This window comes from Hylobates moloch, unplaced genomic scaffold, assembly GCF_009828535.3.
Source record: "Hylobates moloch isolate HMO894 unplaced genomic scaffold, HMol_V3 SCAFFOLD_4, whole genome shotgun sequence".
NCBI lineage: Eukaryota > Metazoa > Chordata > Mammalia > Primates > Hylobatidae > Hylobates > Hylobates moloch.
Window position 1 is genome coordinate 40,674,956 of NW_026652279.1, and position 16,103 is coordinate 40,691,058.

The 16,103-nt window shown below is 37.2% G+C and overlaps 1 protein-coding gene across 5 annotated transcripts in view; it reads right to left on the bottom strand.

The window, feature by feature from the left end:
• Positions 1-16,103, bottom strand: part of STXBP5L (syntaxin binding protein 5L) — a 562,981-nt gene that overhangs the window by 376,062 nt on the left and 170,816 nt on the right. The gene's annotated exons all lie outside the window — the stretch shown is intronic.

Genomic DNA, 16,103 nt, shown 5'->3' on the forward strand with positions numbered 1-16,103 from the left:
TCAGCATTATATTTTCCTTACATATATTATGTAGTGATAGCTATATAAATAATAAAATGTACTATATACTCAAGTATAGCATGTAGTTATTCATTGAGAGTATAGGATAAATAACAATATTATAGCATTAAAAAGAGTAATGTTAATAAGCACTATTAATAAGTGCCTATATGGGCATTAATTTACATTATTTCTAATTCTGAAAACAGCAAGACAGATACGTATTTCTGTTTTACAAAAATGAAACTGTGGCTGAATTTTTCTGTTTACTTGCCTAAGACAGCTAATAAGCAGCAAAACCAGGATTCAAATCCTTTCCTGTTTGGTTACAAAATTAACATCTTGGCCGGGCGCGGTGGCTCACGCTTGTAATCCCAGCACTTTGGGAGGCCGAGGCGGGCGGATCACGAGGTCAGGAGATCGAGACCACGGTGAAACCCCGTCTCTACTAAAAATACAAAAAATTAGCCGGGCGTGGTGGCGGGCGCCTGTAGTCCCAGCTACTCGGAGAGGCTGAGGCAGGAGAATGGCGTGAACCCGGGAGGCGGAGCTTGCAGTGAGCCGAGATTGCGCCACTGCACTCCAGCCTGGGTGACAGAGCGAGACTCTGTCTCAAAAAAAAAAAAAAAAAAAAAATTAACATCTTTCACTAAGCTACATTTGTTTCTATTTTTAAGATCATATTTGCTTCAAATACATGAATTTCATATTATCATATTTCATAAATTTAATATTTGCTTCAAATACATAAAGATTGTATTTGCTTCAAAACATAAATTTCAGAGTTCACAGAGAAGTGGTAGCTATGTCTACATGAGATGATAAATTAGTTTTTATTCAGATGTTTGACAGCTAGGCAGTAAAAAGAAAACTTATAAAGTCAGAGATCCACTGTATTTTTCCCTTCATTTTATTGTTCTGTTTTCATCTTCACAATGGGCTTTCTGACTAGCTCTAGGACCTGTTCCATAGCCAGACCAACCATGACTCCTACATATGAAATATGGGAATTTATCAGAGTCCTCTATTCACAACATTATCACTCCTTCTAGTTTGGCCTAATCATGCTTTTTGGTTACTCTACAAAAGAGAAGGAGGATAAGTTCATAGTTATCTCTTGTCAGACCAATAATTTTTTCAAAAAAAATGTGAATGACATATTTCCAACATGATGTTGTCATGTACTTCTTTATATAAGAATAAAAAGGCCAGGTGCGGTGGCTCATGCCTGTAATCCAAGCACTTTGGGAGGCCGAGGCAGGTGGATCATGACGTCAAGAGATAAAGACCATCCTGGCCAACATGGTGAAACCCTGTCTCTACTAAAAACACAAAAAATTAGCTGGGCGTGGTGGTGGGCGCCCATAGTCCCAGCTACTCGGCAGGCTGAGGCAGGAGAATCACTTGAACCCAGGAGATAGAGGTTGCAGTGAGCTGAGATTGTGCCACTGCACTCTAGCCTGGCGACAGAGCAAGACTCCGTGTCACAAAAAAAAAAAAAAAAAAGAATGAAAGTGAACATCCAGTGTGTCCAATTTATATTCTCAACCTGGTTCACTGAAGTTTTCAACAGCCTGTTTCTTTGAACCAAACTTCATCTATTATTCAAAGTACCCTGCAAGCTACATTCAAAAAATTAAAAGCCCTGCTATTACATAAGCAATTACTATTGATAATAGTAATTGTGTAGCCCATATGATGTCAGAAAATTTTGATTAAAACCTAAAAATCTAGAGTTGCTGTTGCCAAGGGATATTTAATAATGTTGTACAGGAAATAACTTGATGGTCATGTTTCAAGGCAACAAAGAATCAATTTTCAATTCAATCTTAGGTAGAAAGAGGAAACTCACTTTAAAGAGGATTAAGATCATCCTTTCTGAATTACAGGGACAGTGGAGAAAACACTAATCCCATTAAAGAAGACATAAATATAGGGTTTCAAGTAGAAAAAAAGCAAACCTGAATATTACATAGTCACTTCCAGGGTTAAGAAGAAAAGTGTAAGAACTACCAGGTTTCAGTAATGAGACAGAACTAGAACTATTCCTTGAACTAGTAACTACTTTTTTCCTCATCCTTATTAAATATAAACTACAGCCTTTATATCAGACAGGTTTCACCTTACATTCAATATCCAACTGATGAGTAGTGGTTACAACAACTAGATAAAGATTTTCAGGTTTTAACTGAACCCCCCCCAAAAAAAGAGTAATAGGATTACTTAGAATGATTGCCATAGATAAAGGAAAAGATATACTAACACTTGTGCTGTGTATTTGCTAACTCTAATATATGATTAGTTAATACCTTTATACAACTTAATCTATTGTATTTTATAATTACACTTTCATTTGTAACTTATTTCTACCACCACCACCTGATAGGTGAAGGATTTTTTCTATTGCATGTAAGCCTTGGAAAAATAATCTTATTCCTATATCCATATTAACTATCATTAAATAATCGAAGATGTCCTTAGCTTTCCATCCATTCATCCATTTATTCAATCTTCACTGAATAACTCTTTATAAAAAATTACTGTTGCGGGGAGGGACCAAGATGATTGACTGGAAATAGCTGCGGTCAGAGGCTCCCACCAAGAAGAATGAAAACGGCGAGAGAAGAATGAAAACTGCAAGTGAATCCCACACCGGCAACTGAGGTATCCACGTTCTCTCACTGGAACTGAATAGGCAGTTGGCACAACCCACAGAGAGCCAGGAAAAGCAGAGTGGAGCAACGGCCCACCTGGGAGCTGCAGGTAACAAGGGGAACTCCCACTCCCAGCCAAGCAAGGTGGCCTGGAAAACCTTTCCTGCCACCTGGAAAACCATACTTTTTCCACGAATCTGTGCAACCCTCAAATCAGAAGATCCCCTTTGTGAGCCTATGCGACCAGGGCCTTGGGTCCCAAGCACAGAGCTGTGCAGATTCTCGGCGGCCGCTCAGCTAGAGACTAAGATTACCAAGTTCCCGAGGGGAGGGGCAGCTGCCTGCTGCCTAAGATGACTGAGTCCTGTGGGGAGGGGTGGCAGCCATAATTGCAGCTCCAGTCTGCCACTTTTTCCCTGCTGGTGCGAGGGAGACTGAGCGGTTTGGACACAGGAGGAATTCCCCACAGTGTAGCACAGCGGCTGTGGTGGATCATGGCCATACTGCCTCTTTAGGCTGGACCCTGACCCATCCCTCCTCACTGGATGGGGGCCTCTCTGCAGGAATTTCAGAAACTCCAGCTAGGGATTTACAGACAGAACTCTGATCTCCCTGGGATAGAACCCCTTGCAGGAGGGGCAGCCATGGTCTGCATGGATCAGTGGACTTAGTCTTCCCCCGATGGCTCCGCAGAACCTGGGAAGTGCAGATGAGTGGGATTCCCCCGCACCACAGTGCACTCTCTCTGCCAAAGGCCAGCCAGAGTGCTTCGTTAAGTGTATTTCGGATCCCATGCCTCCTGACTGGGTGAAACCCCCCAACAAGGGTCGCCAGACACCTTATTTAGGACCATTCGTGCTGGTACAAAGTTGGTGCCCCTCTGGGATGGAGCTCCCAGAGAAAGGAGCAGGCAGTCATCTTTGCTGTTCTGCAGCCTCCACTGGTGACACCTTCAGGTGTGGGAGGGACCCAGGCAAATAGGGTCTGGAGTGGACCCCCAACAAACCAGAAGAGGGGCCTGACCGTTAAAAGAATAACAAATAGAAAGCAGCAACAACATTAACAAAAAAGTCCCCACAAAAACCCCATCCAGAGGTCAGCAGCCTCAAAGATCAAAGCTAGATAAACTCATAAAGATGGGAAAGAATCAATGAAAAAACACTGAACACTCAAAAAGCAGAGTGCTTCTCGTCCTCCAAATTATTGCAACACCTCTCTGGCAAGGGCACAGAACTGGGCAGAAGCTGAAATGAATGAATTGACAGAAGTAGGCTTCAGAAGGTGGGTAATAATGAACTTCACTGAGCTAAAGGAGCATGTTCTAACCCAATGCAAAGCTAATAACCATGATAAAACATTAGAGGAGCTGTTAACCAGAATAACCAGTTTAGAGAGAAACATAAATGAGCTGATGGAGCTGAAAAACACAACATGAGAACTTCACAATGCACCCACAATTATTGATAGCCAAATAGACAAAGCGGAGGAAAGAATTTCAGAGCTCGAAGACTATCTTGATGAAACAAGACAGGCAGATAAGATTAGGAAAAAAAAAAAAAAAGAAAGAAAAGAAAAAATAATAAGGAATGAACAAAACCTCCAGGACCTATGGGGTTATGTAAAAAGACCAAACTTCTGACTGATTGAAGTACCTGAAAGGGAGAACAGGGCCAAGTTGGAAAACGTACTTCAAGATATCATCCACAAGAACTTCCCTAACCTAGCAAGACAGGCCCACATTCAAATTCAGGAAATCCAGAGACCCCAGTAAGATACTCCATAAGAAGATCAACCCCAAGGCACATAATATCAGATTCTGTAAGGTCGAAATGAAGGAAAAAATATTATGGGCAGCCAGAAAGAAAGGCCAGGTAACCTACAAAGGCAAGTCCATCAGACTAACAGCAGACCTCTCAGCAGAAACCCTACAAGCCAAAAAAGATTAGGGGCCAATATTTAACAATCTTAAAGAAAAGAATACTCAACCCAGAATTTCATATATGGCCAAACAAAGCTTCATAAGTGAAGGAGAAATAAAATCCTTTTCAGACAAGCAAATGCTGAGAGAATTTGTCACCACTAGGCCCATCTTGCAAGAGCTCCCAAAGGAAGCACTAAATATGAAAACAAACAAGCAAACAAACAAACAAACAAACAAAAAACTGTTACCAGCTACCACAAAACCACACTGAAGTACAAAGAACAATGACGCTATAAGGCAACTACATCAACAAGTCTGCAAAATAACCAGTTAGCATCATGATGACTGGATCAAATTCACACCTAACAATATTAACCTTAAATGTAAATGAGCTAAATGCCCCAATTAAAAGACACAGAATGGCAAGCTGGTAAAGAGTCAAGACCCATTGGTGTGCTGTATTCAAGTGACCCTTCTCACATGCAGGGACACACATAGGCTCAAAATAAAAGGATGAGGGAAAATCTACCAAGCAAATAAAAAGCAGAAAAAAGCAGGGGTTGCAATCCTAGTTTCTGACAAGACAGACTTTAAACCAACAAAGATCAAAAAAGACAAAGAAGGGCATTACATAATGGTAAAAAGTTCAATTCAACAAGAAGAGCTAACTATCCTAAATTTCTATGCCTCACTTCAAGAGCAACGAAATTCATAAAACAAGTTCTTAGAAATCTACAAAAAGATTTAGACTTCCACAATAATAATAGGAGACTTTAATACTTCACTGTCAATATTAGATCACTGAGACAGAAAGTTGACAAGAATCTTCAGGACTCAAACTCAGCTCTGGCTTAAGTTGGTCTGGGTATCTACAGAACTCTCCATCCAAAAACAGCAGAATATACATTCTTCTCAGCACCACATGTGGCTTACTCTAAAATCGATCAATCATTTAATTGAAGTAAAACACTCCTCAGCAAATGCAAAAGAACTAAAATCGTAACAGTCTCTCAGACCATGCAGCAATCAAATTAGAACTGAAGACTAAGAAACACAGTCAAACCCACACAACTAAATGGAAATGCAACGACATGCTCCTGAATGACTCCTGGGTAATGAAATTAAGGCAGAAATCAAGAAGTTCTGTGAAACCAATGAGAACAAATAAACAATACACCAGAATCTCTGGGACACAGAAAAAGCAGTGTTAAGAAGGAAATTTATAGAACTAAATGCCCACATCGAAAAGCGAGAAAGATCTCAAATTGACACCATAATATCACAACTAGAGAACCAAGAGCAAACAAACCCCAAAGATAGCAGAAGACAAGAAATAACCAAGATCAGAGCAGAACTGAAGGCGATAGAGACATGAAAAACCCTTCAAAAAAGTCAACAAATCCGGGAGCTGGTTTTTTGAAAGAATAATGAAATAGACCACTAGCTAGACTAATAAAGATGGAAGAATCAAATTGATACAATAAAAAATGATAAAGGGGATATCACCACTGACCCCACAGAAATCCAAACAACTATCAGAGAATACTATAAACAAATAAATTAGTTTATTTGCATTAATTTATTTGCATACTATATAAATCAGAAAATCCAGAGGAAATGGATAAATTCCTGAACACATACACCCTCCCAAGACTGAAGCAGGAAGAAGTTAAACCCCTGAATAGAAAAATAATGAGTTCTGAAATTGAGGCAGTAATAAATAGCCTATCAACCAAAAAAAGCCCAGGACCAGACAGATTTATAGCTGAATTCTACCAGAGGTACAAAGCGGAGCTGGTACCATTTATTCTGAAACTATTTCAAACAAATTAAAAGGAAGGACTCCTGCATCAATCATTTTATGAGGCCAGCATCATCCTGATACCAAAACCTGGCAGAGATACAACTAAAAAAGAAACTTCAGGCCAATATCCTGATGAACATCAATGCAAAAACCCTCAATAAAATACTGGCAAACCAAGTCCAACAGCACATCAAAAAGTTTATCTACCACGATCAAGCTGGCTTCATCCCCGGGATGCAAGGCTGGTAACAACATATTCAAATCAATAAATGTAATTCATCACGTAAACAAAACTAAAGACAAAAAACCACAGGATTATCTTAATAGATGCAGAAAAGGCCTTTTATAAAATTCAACATCTCTTCATGTTAAAAACTTTCAATAAGCTAGGTATTGATGGAACATAACTCAAAATAATAAGAGCCATTTAGAACAAACCCACAGCCAATATCATACTGAATGAGCAAAAGCTGGAAGCATTTCCCTTGAAAACCAGCACAAGACAAGGATGCCCTCTCTCACCACTCCTATTCAACATAGTATTGGGAGTTCTGGCCAGGGAAGTCAGGCAAGAGAAAGAAATAAAGGGTATTCAGATAGGAAGAGAGGAAGTCAAACTGTCTCTGTTTGTAGATAACATAATCATACATATAGAAAATCCTATCGCTTCAGCCTAAAAGCTTAAGCTGATAAGCAACTTCAGCAAAGTCTCAGCATACAAAATCAATGTGCAAAATCACAACCATTCCTACATACCAACAACAGACAAGCAGAGAGCCAAATCATGAATGAACTCCCATTCACAATTGCTACAAAGAGAATAAAATACCTAGGAATACAGCTAACGATGGATGTCAAGGAGCTCTTCAAGGAGAACTACAAACCACTGCTCAAGGAAATCAGAGAGGACATAAACAAATGGAAAAAACATTCCATGCTCATAGGCAGGAAGAATCAATATTGTGAAAATGGCCATACTACCTAAAGTAATTTAAAGATTCAATGCTATTTCCATTAAAATACCACTGACATTCTTCACAGAATGAGAAAAAACTACTTTAAAATTCATACGGAGCCAAAAAAGAGCCCATATAACCAAGAAAATTCTAAGCAAAACGAAGAAAGCTGCAGGCACCATGATACCCGACTTTAAGCTATACCACAAGGCTACAGTAACCAAAACAGCATGGTACTGGTACCAAAACAGACAGACCAATGGAACAGAATATAGATCTCAGAAATAAGACCACACATCTACAACCATCTGAACTTCAACAAACCTGACAAAAAGAAGCAATGGGGAAAGGATTCCCTATTTAATATATGGCACTGGGAGAACTGGCAAGCCATATTCAGAAAATTGAAACTGGATCCCTTCCTTAAAACTTATAAAAAAATTAACTCAAAATGGATTAAACACTTAAATGTAAAACCCCAAACTATAAAAACTCTGGAAGAAAATCTAGGCAATACCATTCAGGACATAGGCACGGGCAAAGATTTCATGATAAAAACATCAAAAGCAATTGCAACAAAAGCAAAAATTGACAAACGGGATCTAATTAAGCTAAAGAGCTTCTGCCCAGCAAAAGAAACTATCATCAGAGTAAACACACAACCTACAGAATGGGAGAAAAATTTTGCAATCTATCCATCTGACAAAGGTCTAATATCCAGAATCTACAAGGAATTTAAACAAATTTACAAGAAAAAAAAAGAAAAAAAGAATCCATTAAAAAGTGGGCAAAGGACATGAACAGAAACTTCTCCAAAGATAACATCCATGCGTCCAAAAAACATGAAAAAAAGTTCAATATCACTGATCATTAGAGAAATGCAAATCAAAACCACAATGTGATACCATCTCACTCCAGTCAGAATGGTGATCATTAAAAAGTCAAGAAACAACAGATGCTGGTGAGGCTGTGGAGAAATAAGAATGCTTTTATACTGTTGGTGGGAATGTAAATTAGTTCAACCATTGTGGAAGACAGTGTGACAATTCCTCAGAGACCTACAACCAGAAATACTATTTGACCCTGCAATCCCATTACTGGGTATATACCCAGAGGAATATAAATCATTCTATTATGAAGATATATACATGCATATGTTCATTACAGCACTATTCATAATACCAAAGACATGGAATCAACCCAAATGCCCATCAATGATAGTCTGGATAAAGAAAATATGATACATATACACCATGGAATACTATGCAGCCAAAAAAAGAATGAGATCATGATCTTTGCAGGGACAAGGATGGAGCTCAAAGCCATTATCCTCAGCAAACTAACACAGGAGCAGAAAACCAAACACCGCATGTTCTCACTTATTAAGTAGGAGCTGAACAATGAGAACACATTGGGAACAACACATACTGGGGCCTGCTGGGAGAGGTTGGGAGGGAGGGAAAGTGTCATAATAAATAGCTGCATGCAGGGCTCAATACGGATGTGATGGGTTTGTTAGGTGCAGCAAACCTCCATGACACATGTTTATCTACGTTAACAAACCTGGATGTCCTTCACATGTATCCCGGAACTTTAAATTAAATTTTTAAAAATGTATTGTCCCAGATTATAACACACACATCAGTTTTTCTTCAAATCATACTATCTAACAAGAGAGACAAAACAAGCAGACAAGTAAGAAAAATAAAACTAAAATGTAGTAATTTCTATAGACTCTAAAGAAGGAGGAGATTAATTACAGTAAGAAAAATCAAGAAAAGCTAATGTAGAAAGTTGTGTTTCAACTGGGCCATTAATGATCGAAACACAAAATAAATAAATTTTTCTCAACTTTGAATAATGGGCAGACCTTTGAATTTTTTGATATTCTTTACTTTTGACTTACTCTTAGAAATTTTACTTAGGTATAAAAACAAAATAAAATATAAATTTTTCACACTTATGACTCTTTACACACATAAAACAAAAAATCCAAATTAATTACAAAAAACAACCAGAATTTAAATGAATAATCATTAATGTGACAGTTGAATTTTTTTTACAGAAATAAAATAACCTCAAAATATGAATATGGTTCTAACTGCACAGGTTCTATTGAGTTTCATGTGTCCCTACTTAGTTTGTACCTTTTCACTGTATTTATCTATTCTAACAGCTTTTTTTTTTTTTATCAAAAGTTATTTAAGGAATCTCCATACTGTTTACCAGAGTGGTTGTACTAGTTTACATTCCCACCAACAGTGTAAAAGTGTTTCCTTTTCACCACATCCACACCAATGCCTATTTTTTTTATTTTTTAATTGTGGCCATTATTGCAGGAGTAAGGTGGCATCACATTGTGGTTTTGATTTGCATTTCCCTGATAATTAGTGATGTTGAGCATTTTTTCATATGTTTCTTGGCCACTTGTACATCTTTTTTTTTTTTTTTTTTTTTTGAGACAGAGTCTCACTCTGTTGCCAGGCTGGAGTGCAGTGGCATGACCTCAGCTCACTGCAACCTCTGCCTCTCAGGTTCAAGCGATTCTCCTGCCTCAGCCTCCCAAGCAGCTGGACTACAGAAGCACGCCACCACGTCCAGCTAATTTTTGTATTTTTAGTAGAGACGGGCTTTCACCATGTTGGCCAGGATGGTCTCCAACTCTTGACCTCATGATCCACCCACCTCAGCTTCCTAAAGTGCTGGGATTATAGGTGTGAGCCACTGTGCCCAGTCCACTTGTACATCTTTTGAGAACTGTCTATTCATGTCCTTAGCCCACTTTTTGATGGGATTGTTTTTATTTGTTTCCTTGCTGATTTGTTTGAGTTTATTGTAGATTCCAGATATAGTCCTTTGTCAGATGCATAGGTTGCCAAGATTTTCTCCCACTCTGTGGGTTGCCTGTTTACTCTAATTATTTCTTTTGCTGTGCAGAAGCTTTTTAGTTTAACTAAGTCCCATCTATTTATCTTTGTTTTTGCTGCATCTTGGTCATGAGCTCTTTGCCTACGCCAATGTCTAGAAGAGTTTTTCCAATGATATCTTCTAGGATTTTTGTGGTTTCAGGTCTTAGATTCAAGCCTTTGATCCATCTTGAGTTGATTTTTCTATAAGGTGAGAGATGTGGATCCACTTTCATTCTCTACATGTGACTTGCCAATTATACCAGCACCACTTGTTGAATTGGGTGTTTTTTCCCACTTTATGTTTTTGTTTGGTTTGTCAAAGATCAGTTGGCTGTAAGTGTTTGGCTTTATTTTTGGGTTCCCTATTTAGTTCCATTTCCCTACATGTCTATTTTTATATCTGTACCATGCTGTTTTGTTAACTACAGTTTTGTAGTATAGTTTGAAGTCAGGTCATGTGATGCCTCCAGATTTGTTCTTTTTGCTTAGTCTTGCTTTGGTTATGCAGGCTCTTTTTTGGTTCCACATTATTTTTAGGATTGTTTTTTCTAGTTCTGTGAAGAATGATGATGGTATTTTAATGGGAATTGCATTGAATCTGTAGATTGTTCTTGGCAATGTGGTCATTTTCACAATATTGATTGTACCCATCCATGAGCATGAGATGTGTTTCTACTTGTTTGTGTTCTATTATTTCTTGATTCTTTTGTCAGGATATTATTTGTTACCTACCATATAAGTTAAAATTTAAAAACTTTTATTATCTTGCCTGAATCAAGCAAGAAAAATATATGGTCAAAAGATTTCATGAGCAGTCATAAATTCATATGATGATTGACATATAGAAGATTTACTACTGTAATAAACACTTCACAGATACTATGTACCAGCACGTAGATGCTACAGACACATATCATCTGACACACTCATAGTCCTTCAGAAATTCATAATTAAAAATAATTTGACAGAACTGAATGATAAATATTATTTTCATTCATTTATGTAATACCCTGTCTGCAGTAAATACCCAAAAATATTTCTTCACTAAAACTTAAGTGGCAAAACACTAAGATCTTTGTTTTGAAGACTGTTACTTAATTTTCTTTATCTGTTCTTAAAATAATCACCTAATCATCTAATTTTCTCTAACTTTTCTCTTAACCAACAGAAGTGATTTGTAATGCAAGCATTTTATGTCATATGTACTAAGCTTTATATTCTCTATACTGTCTTGTCTTTTTATATATTCATGTATGTTTATTTTGTGGTTTTTAAAAATAATTTCAACTTTTATTTTAGATTCAGGAGGTACATGTATAGGTGTGCTGCATGGGTATATTGAGTGATGCTGAGGTAAGCATAGTACCCAACAGTCAATTTATTAACTCTTGCCCCCTAGTAGTCTCTAGTGTCTATTTTTGCCATCTTTTATCCAAGTACATCCAATGTTTAGCTCCCATGTATACTTGAGAACATGTGGTGTTTGGTTTTCTGTTCCTGTGTAAATTTTCTTAAGATAATGGCCTCCAGCTGCATCCATATAGCTGCAAAGAACGTGATTTCATTTCTTTATGGCTGCATAATACTCTGTAGTGTATATGCACCAATTTGCTTCCTCCAATCCACTGTCAAGGGGCACCTGGGTTGATTCCACGTCTTTGATATTGTGAATAGTGCTGCAATGAACGTACTTGTGTCATTTTGGTAGAACAATTTATTTTTCTTTGGATATATATCCAGTAATGGGATTTCTGGGTCAAATGGTAGATCAATTTTGTTTGTGAAATCTCCAAACTGCTTTCCACAGTAGCTGAACTAGTAACATTCCCACCAAAGGTGTACAAAGATTCCTTTTCCTCCACAGCTTTGTCAGCATTTGTGGTTTTTAGACTTTTTAATAATAGCCATTCTGATGGGTAGGAGATAATATCTCATTGTGGTTTTTGATTTGCATTTCTCTGATGATTAGTTATGTGGGGTATTTTTTCATTTTTATTGAACACTTGTATGTCTTCTTTTGAAAAGTGTCTGTTAATGTGTTTTGCCCAGTTTTTAATGGGGTTATATGTTTCTTGCTTGTTGAATTATCTAAGTTCCTTATAGATCCTGGATATTTGACCTTTGTTTGATGCATAGTTTGTAAACATGTTCTACCATTCTGTGGTATATCTGTTTCTTCTGGTGACAGTTTATCTTGCTGTGCAGAAGTTCCTTAGTTTAATTAGGTCCAACTTGTCAATTTTTGATTTTGCTGTAATTGCTTTTGAAGACCTAGTCATAAATTCTTTCCCAAGGCCAATGTCCAGAATGATATTTCACAAGATTTCTAGGATTCTTATAGTTTGAGGTCTGACATTTAAAACTTTAAACCATCTTGAGTTAATTTTTGTGTATGGTAGAGGTCTAGTTCATTTTTCTGCATATAGGTAGCCAAGTATCACAGCACCATTTATTGAACAGGGAGTACTTTTCCCATTGGTTATTTTTGTTGACTTTGTCAAAGATCAGATGGCTGTGGGTGTGTGGCTTTATTTCTGGGTTCTCTATTCTGTTCCATTGGTCTATCTCTCTTTGTGTACCTGTAGGATGCTGTTTTGGTTACTGTACACTTATAGTAGTATAGTTTGAGTCAGGTAATGTAATGTGTCTGGCTTTGTTCTTTTTGCTTAGGTTTGATTTGGCTATTTGGGCTCTTTTTTGATTCCACATGAATTTATAATAGTTTTTTTCTAATTCTGTAAAGAATGACTCTGATAGTTTGATAAGTATAGCGTTGAATCTTTACATTGCTTTGGGAAGTATGGCCATTTTAACAATATTGGTTCTTCCAATCCATAAGCATGAAATATTTTTCCATTTTTTTGTGTCACCTATGATTTCTTTCAGCTGTGTTTTGTGCTTCTCCTTAAAGTGATATTTCATATCTTAGGTTAGATGTATTCCTAGGTATTTTTTGCTTGTGACTATTGTATATGGGATTTGTTTTCTTTGTTTGGTTTGCAGCTTGAACATTATTGGTAGATAGAAATGCTACTGATTTTGTATCTGGAAACTTTACTGAACTCATCAGTTCCACGAGCTTTTCAGTGGAGTCTTCAGGGTTTTCTAGGTATAGAATTATATCATCATCAAAAAGACATAGTTTTTCTTCTTCTTTTCCTAGTTGGATGCCTTTTATTTCTTTCTCTTGCCTGATTGCTCTGGGTAGGACTTCTAGTACTATGTTGAATAAGAGTGTTGAGAGTAAGCATCCTTGTCTCGTTCCAGTTCTCAAGGGAAATGCTTTCAGCTTTAGCCTGTTCAGTATGATATTGGCTATAGGTTTATTATAAATAGCTCTTACCATTCTGTGGTATATATTCCTTCGTTGCCTAGTTTGTTGATGTTTCTTATTATGAAGAGATGTTAGATTTTATCAACAGCATTTTGTGTGTAAATTGAGATGATCATATGGTTTTTAATTTTTTATGTTGTGATTTATTGATTTGCATATGTTGAATCAACTTTGCATCCTAGGAGTGAAGTCTAATTGATCATGGTGAATTAACTTTTTGTTGTGTTGTTGGATTCTTTTTCTTAGTATTCTGTTGAGGATTTTTGCATCTATGTTCATTGGGGATATTGGCCTGTATTGTTCTTTTTTCATTGTGTCTTTGCCAGGTTTTGGTATCAGTGTGATACTGGCTTCATAAAATGAATAATAAAGGAGGTCCCTCTTCCCTGAATTTTGGAATAATATCAGAAGAATTGGTACCAGCTTTCTCTGTATGTCTGGTAGAATTTGACTGTGACTCCATCTTGTCTGGAGCTTTTTTTTTGTTTGTTTGGCAGGTTTTTCACTACTGATTTAATTTTGGAACTTGATATTGGTCTGTTCAGGGTTTCAATTTCTTCCTGATTCATTCTTGGGAGGCTGTGTTTCCAGGGATTTATCCATTTCCTCTAGATAACGTAGTTTGTGTGCAAAGAGGTGTTCATAGTAGTCTTGGAGGATATTTTATACTTTTGTGAGATCAGTTGTAATGTCACCTTTGTTGCTTCTGATTGCTTATTTGGATCTTCCCTCTTTTTTCTTTGTTAATCTAGCTAGTGTTCTACCAATATTTATTCTTTCAAAGAACCAACTTTTTGTTTTGTCGACACATTGTATGGATTTTGGGGGTCTCGATTTTATTTAGTTCTGCTCTGATTTTAGTTCTTTCTTTTCCGATGCTAGCTTTAGGATTAGTTTGTTCTTGTTTTTCCACTTCCTCTAGATTTGATGTTAGATCATTAATTTGAGATCTTTATGACTTTTTGAGACAGGCGTTTAGTACTATAAACTTTCCTCTTAACATTGCTTTTGCTGCATCCCAGAGATTTTAGTATGTTATGTCTCTGTTTTCATTTATGTCAAATAATTTTTTTATTTCTGCCTTAATTTCACTGTTTACCAAAAGTCAATCAGGAGCAAGTTTTTAAAATTTTCATGTAATTGTGTGGTAATAAAAGATCTTGGCATTGATTATTTTTATTCCACTGTTTTCTGAGAGTATGTTTGATATGATTTCAGTTTGTTTGAGTTTATTGAGACTTGCTTTATGGACCAGGATGTGGTCAAGTTTGGAGTATGTTCTGTGTGCAGATGAGAAGAGTGATTATCCTATAGTAGATGGGTGGAACATTCTGTAGACCTATATTAGTTCCAATTAGGTCAAGTGTTGAATTTAATCCAGAATTTCATTGTTAAGTTTTCTGCTTCAAGAATCTGTTTAATGCTCCCAATGGGGTTTTAAAGACCTCACTATTATTGTGTAGCTGTCTAAGTCTTTTTATAGGTCTAGGGGTACTTGTTTTATGAATCTGGGTGCTCCAATTTGGGTGCATATATATTTGGCATAGTTAAATTTTCATATCAAATTAACCCCTTCATCATTATGTAATGTCCTTCTTTATCCTTATATATGGTTGTTGGTTTAAAGTCTGTTTTATCTGATATGAGAATAGGAACTACTTTTTTGTTTTTGATTTGTGTGACAGATATTTCTCCAACCCTTTACTCTGAGCCTGTGGGTACTGTTAGGTGTGCAATGGGTCTCTTGAAGACAGCAGAGAGATGAGTCTTGCTTTTTTCATCTACCTTACCATTCTATGCCTTTTAAGTGGGGCATTTTTAAGGACTGCAAATACTTGAAAGCTTTTCCGCATTCCTTAAGTTTGTAGGGTTTTCTTGCAGATGCATAGCAAGGCTTGGAGTCAGGGTGAAGACTTTTGCAAACTAATTAAACTAAGGAAGCTCCTGGCCAATAGACGTTTTCTTCTGCAGAGTATGGATGTCTTTTCTACACTGGTTACACTCAGAAGTGTTCCCTCTATTCTGAGCTCTCATGTGTGTCATATTGATTGATATTGGTCTGTTCAGCGTTTCAGTTTCTTCCTGATTCATTCTTGGGCGTAACTGTTCACTGAAGTTTTCTCTACAATTCTTACAATCACAGAGTTCCCCTCTATTGTAGCTTCTTGAAGAACTCCACTCTCAACTGTCTTCAACTCTTTTTATTGTAACTAAGAGATCAGGCTGTGTATAAAGAGCTGAAATCTCTGAGCCCAGGTGCTTGCTGTTCTCCAGTATCATGTATCTGCAGACGTATCTCTGAATCATGTCCAGTAAAGTTCACTCCACTGGGTGAACTCCACAGTCATATCACCAAAGTTCACTGAATCCTGATACCAATTTGCCAGACAGTCACCCACCATCCTTTCTATTATGTCTTTGTCTTTTTCTCATAAAGGAAGATTGGTTCCCTGGTAAGGAAGCCACAGGACAAATCAATGGCTGCCATGCTGTGAGGCTGATGGTGAAATGTACCTGAATTCTCC